Consider the following 6,484-nt stretch of genomic DNA (forward strand, 5'->3'; position numbering starts at 1 on the left):
GTCACTCTCACTGATTAAATTAATGCCCGTTAGTTCAATGTAATGTATGAAAATTAAAATAATATGTTATCTTTACAAGAAAAAATTGAAATTGTGCTAATTTGTGGTGAAAACACATTGCATCGACAAGTGGCTGAAATTTTTAACGCAAGACATCCTGGTAGACATCTACAGCAATCCACTGTAAGTAGGATTTTAAAAAAATTCGAACTGACTGGTTCAGTTGAAAATACTTTTAAAAATTGTCATAATCCATCACGCAATAATGATGAGGTTCAGTTGGCTGTCTGCCTGGATGTTATCGAACAGGGAAAATCAAGTATAACCAATATTGTAGATAGAACTGGCGTTAAAAGAAAAAGCGTAAGAGCAATTTTACATAAAAATAAATTCAAACCCTACAAACCCAAATTTATAAAAAAATAAAAATAAAAGTTTGACAACTTTTATTTTTCAAAATTTGTTTTTAACATCAAAGAGGCTCTTAAAATATTATTATATTACAAAAAAAGAAATTCGGTGACGAGTTTAGTTGAAATGAATGATTCAGTACAGGTGTGCTTAAATTTTGATAAGTAGAAAAAGTAGGAATGCGGAAAAATAGTGAAAATATAAAATACTTATTATGGGTTTGAAACTTGGTGTGTGGGTATAAAATTACAAAAGAAAATATTTTTATCCTTTGATATTTTTGGATATTTTGAAGAATAATGTCATTTTTTGATGTTTCTTTTTTTAAATGTCAATTTTGACAGGTTGAGGAAATCACGTGACCTATTTTGTAGACGCCATTTGACATCATTTCTTAAGCAAAATCTACTGCCAAAATCAAATTTCACATAAAACGATAAATAAAAAATTGCTTAATCAACCGACAACTGCGGTCAAACCACCAACACTGACATAAGAACTTGGCAAGTTGACTTGGGTGTCACACCAATAGGTGGTTCCACTTATGTTTCGCTTGCGTTTACGCAGCTATTTTTATCAAGTACTTTCTTGGTTTTTTCTCATTTTGTCTTCAATCGAGAACCGCCTGCCCGGTACTGACGATGCCCAATAGGCTGAAATAGCTGTCTACCGGTGGCTCTTAAATTGAAATCAATATGGGAATGATCAAAAAGTACTTATCTATTCATTTTTAGATTTTCATGGAATTATTTTCCAGCAGCTTGACTGCATTAACCTTTCTAGATTTCATATCATTTCTAGAAACATGTGGATTCGTTTTCCGATGGCATTTCAGGTTAGCTTCTCAAATTTCTGCTACCGCAGTTGTCGATTGATTAGTCAAACCACCAACACTGACATAAAAACTTGGCAAGTTGACTTGGGTGCCACACCAATAGGTGGTTCCACTTATGTTTCGCTTGCGTTTACGCAGCTGTTTTTATCAAGTACTTTCTTGGTTTTTTTTTCTCATTTTGTCTTCAATCGAGGACCGCCTGCCGGTACTGACGATGCCCAATAGGCTGAAACAGCTGTCTACCGGTGGCTCTTAAATTGAAATCAATATGGGAATGATCAAAAAGTACTTATCTATTTATTTTTAGATTTTCATGGAATTATTTTCCAGCAGCTTGACTGCATTAACCTTTCTAGATTATATATATATATATATATATATATATATATATATATATATATATATGTTTTATGGTTTTGTTTAATATATTGAATGTGAGGTCTTGTAGTGTTTTGATTTGTTCTTATTCCTCGATAAGTGATTTATTAGTGTTGAATTTATGGATGTTCAAGTTTTCCCAAATGTCCATGCGGTTTCCCTTGTTGACTTGTTTTATGAGTTTTATGTTCTCTGGTCGGGGAAAATTATGTTTGTTTTGTATGGCGTGTGTTGCAAGGTTTGATTTATATACTGTTGAATTTATGTATGCCTTTTTGTGCTCATTGTACCTTTGGATCAGTTTTTTCTTGGTTTGGCCGATATAGAATTTGTTGCAGTCCGAGCATTGTTTACTGTATATCCCGTTTTGGACTTTGTCTTCTTCTTTTTCATTGTTGTTTATTTTTTGTGTTATCTTCGTGTTCGGCTTGTATGTGATGTTGATGTTCAGTGGTTTGAAGATGTTTGTTAGTTTTTTGGTTTGGTGTCCTACGTACGTAAATGCTGTCCATCGTTGTATTGTGTGTATCCGTATATACCCAAAAGACAATAGATAAACTAGAAAACAGAATCGAACAAAAAATACAGAACAAGGATCAAGCCACCCCAACAGACAAAACAACAACGAAAACGCAAGACGTGATTTTTCTGAAAATTTCACCTCTCACATTTCCTTACCTGTTCTATCGATCTGAAATATTTTCAGCATTGCGGCGTTGCCACTTCTATCAAAAAGTCCTAGCAATTATATTTTTTTAAATAGATAACCCCGTATATTAATACATTTTTGGAATTGCTCTAGTATTCTAATACTTTTTTGTGAATAATGTCTTATACCTATCTCTATCTGTTTTTGAGATAAAAAATAAATTGTGCTAAATATGGTCCAAAACATAGCCTTAATTGAAATTAAATACATCAGTACTCTCAATTCATGAAATGATATTTTGATGATAGTTCGGACAAACTCGAAATATTCAACACCAAGAAATCGGCTCCATATCATATAGGGCGTGCTAAAATTACTATTATTTCCATTGTGCATAAAAGTAGACAAAAGTTCATTTTTCCAAATGAAACCCCCTGTATATTACTCGGTAAATCGAAAGATGGTGAAAAATGCTTCAAGATGATGCATCATGTCCCTATACTTACATCGTCAAGTTTTCTCAATGAAGTCGCTTCTTCCAGAAACATTATTTTTTTTTATAATTTGGATTTAGGTAGCAGTGGAATTATCAAGCTTATAGCAGTTCGGTTAGTTATATAAGTAATTTACAAAGAGTTATCGACGGTGTTTCGAATCATCTTCCAAAATGAATGCAAATATCGATTATTCAAACGAAGTTCTTATGAAATTATTTATTATACACATGAACAAAGTGATCAAATCATTGTCAGAACGTGTAAAAAATTCAACCAAATGTATCCTGAATTAACACCAATGAACGAGAGGAAGTTTGTAAGGTTACAAAATAATTTCCTTAACTATGGCTTCATGTTAAAAGTGCCTTCAACATTACCAAATCCTGTTAACGTTTCCAGGGAACAACTGTATCAAAAATCAGTCATTTCTAGGTAAAAAGAAAGGTTTTGTGGGCTAAAACATGTGAAAGTACAGAAAATAACAGAATAGGATGATTCAAAATAACAAAATTGTAAACAAAATATCACATTTTCACAATAAATGCTGAAAATGTCCATTATATTCTGAACACTTTAAAATGTTTTTTTGTACGCGACTTGTGGTTGCTTTTTCAATTTCCTGGGGATCCAGATCTTCAATACTCCACACTATTCGCCGTCGCAATTCTTCTTTGGTAGGCACTGGAGTAATGTATACCCTTTCTTTCAAAACACCCCATAAAAAAGTCAAGTGTCGTGAGATCGGGTGATCTGGGTGGCCAATCCCACGGCCCTAAACGCCTAAACCAACGATCGTCGAAGACTTCGTCAAGTTTCCTGGAAACTTCCTCGGTGGAATGAGCTGGCGCTCCGTCCAGTTGAAACCACGAATTTCTATATTCCTCTAAAGGAAAATTTTCAAAAAAATCGGTTACAGTCGTCCTTAATTTTTGGAGATATCTCTCTGCATTCAGTGTGTCTTCATAAATAAAAAAGCTAATTTTAGTGTTTTTCAGAATAGAGAAAACATTCAGGAAAAATTTTTCTTGAAAACCCATTTCTTTTGTAACATGAGGATTATGATCAGCCCAAAAATGTTTATTCTTTCTATTGAAAATACCATCCCTCGTAAATTTTGATCCGTCGCTCCAAATTATTTTTGACAAAAATTCCTGATCTTCCTGTGTATGAATCAAAAGGAATTCACAAAAATGCATTATATGTTCGAAGTGTTCTGCTTTTAGAGCTTGAACTTAGGTAAATTCATACGGATGCATTCCGTGATTTTTCAAAATTCGTTGTACTGAAGCATGTGATACAGCTAGATCTTTTTCTGCACTGCGAATGGAAGCTTCTGGATATGCATAAAAATATGCCAAAACGTTAACAGGATTTGGTAATGTTGAAGGCACTTTTAACATGAAGCCATAGTTGAGGAAATTATTTTGTAATCTTACAAACTTCCTCTCGTTCATTAGTGTTAATTCAGGATACATTGGTTGAATTTTCTACAAGTTCTGGCAATGATTTGATCACACTGTCCGTGTATAATAAATAATTTCATAAGAACTTCGTTTGAATAATCAATATTTGCATTCATTTTTGGCGATTTTTTGGAACACCGTCAATAACCATTTATCAATTACTTATAAGAGTCTCCAAACCGTCATAAGCTTGATATTTCCACGGCTACCTAGAAATCAAATTCTTTAAAAATTATTTTTTGTACAACTGTTCTCAAAAGTCTCTTTGATAGAAATACTTAGAACACCTACCAAAAAATCATTTACAAAAGTTCACACATGCAGTTCGTGCTATTGGTAATATTAAATCCCTGTGAAGTTACTGACGATGACGAGGTAGTATTCAGTACAACTGTAGAAAGTCCTTCATGACTAACCAATAATCCTCCTTAAAATAATGTGAGTTGGCATATGTAGTTGTAACATATGCCTTGTAATCCAAAGATCGTGTGTTCAAATCCCATGGACCCTATAATTTTTTTTATTATCAGCAGTAACGTTATACAAAAAAACTTGTATGATACATTTGTTAAAAGTGATTTTATTTTGCTCGTGAGTTTGCTCTACTTGCTGACGCTCGTTTTGCAATAATCCCCATTCACAAAATAAAATGCCACTTTCAACACTTGAAGGTAAAACGTGAATAACTATTTTTCCATAAAAACGGCTTTATTATTATATTTAGCACAATTTATTTTTTATCTAGAAAACAGATAGAGATAGGTATAGGACATTATTAACAAAAAAGTATTAGAATACTAGAGCAATTCCAAAAATGTATTAATATACGGGGTGTTCCATTTAAAAAAAATATAATTGCTAGGACTTGTTGATAGAAGTGGCAACGCCGCAATGCTGAAAGTATTTCAGATCGATAGAACAGGTAAGGAAATGTGAGAGGTGAAATTTTCAGAAAAATCATGTCTTGCATTTTCCAGAAACGTCTAACCTACCATCGACCGTGAGTCACGCTGTATGCATTCATGGGTGATAGAATGATTTCCGTGACTTCAGAAGCACAAGTTGATGGATCTTACTAGGGAAAATTTCGAAAATGTTCTTGAAGATTGTTCCCCAACATTCACCGGTAATTCACCCAACACTGAAATGGGTTTGTGGTCAGAAGATCCCAATGGAGACCCTACGGTGACTGTGTAAATTCCTGGATTGGTTGTTAGGTATAGAATCAGAAGACTGACGTACTCTTCATCACAGTCAAGAATCTCGGTTGGCCCATTTATTATCCGCTACTTTTTGCAGAAGCCATAGCTTCACGTCCATTGATATTCAAAAATTTGAGCCATTCAATATTGTGGACAATGAAGTCACCCTGGTGCCAATTGTATGTCTATCTCAAAGAGGTGGACATATATTTAGTAGGAAGTTTATTGGGTAGAAATTTGTAATTATTAATATTTATTGGGATTTAAATTACTATATGATATAAAACATCATGTAGAAATTGTTAGTTGGTACTGAACACCCCTAAAGAAACTATTAAATCTTGAAACACGCGTCATGAATTTGTGGATTGTTGAAGTGACGGTTTGTATGATATTGAATAGAACTGATTATCATATATTTTGCTCAATTAATTTTCATCATCATCGCTTTGTTTTCTGAGAAATGAAGTTGATTTCGTAATAATTGGAATTGAAATTGCATTAATCTCAATTCTAAAAAATGATTTTTATTATAAAATGCAATATGATTCACGAGTGCTTTTACTGAATACAATAAGATCATATTCGAAGCATATCAACGTTCAAACTGAAACATTTTCAACAGACTTCTGCAATTCTATATTGCAGTTCTGAAGACTGTACCAAGGAGTACTACTGTGTAGGTACGTTGGGAGAGATTAATGTTTTGATATTCCATTTCTGAATATTTATTTTCTGATACAATCATACTGTATATTTTTTTGAAAACGATCAACGAGGTTAGAGACCTAGTTGCGTGGTATAAATATGTTTAGACTTATATTGGCTGAAAATATCTGTCTATTTTAAATATAGTTCTTCAACGTGATTTCAATTGTTACTATTCAGATTCGAATAAAAACATACATACGTACAATAGTCTGGAAAACAGACTCAAACAATCGTTTCTATCATAAAAATATGAAAAGTTGTTAATGAGATACAACTGAATGCTTGTGATATCCACTAAATACTTGATATGATGAAATATTACGTAACTTGAACTGCTT

The sequence above is a fragment of the Leptinotarsa decemlineata genome, unplaced genomic scaffold, assembly GCF_025532065.1.
Source record: "Leptinotarsa decemlineata unplaced genomic scaffold, Ldec_3_MD MMD2_tig00026328_RagTag_RagTag, whole genome shotgun sequence".
Taxonomy (NCBI): Eukaryota; Metazoa; Arthropoda; class Insecta; order Coleoptera; family Chrysomelidae; genus Leptinotarsa; species Leptinotarsa decemlineata.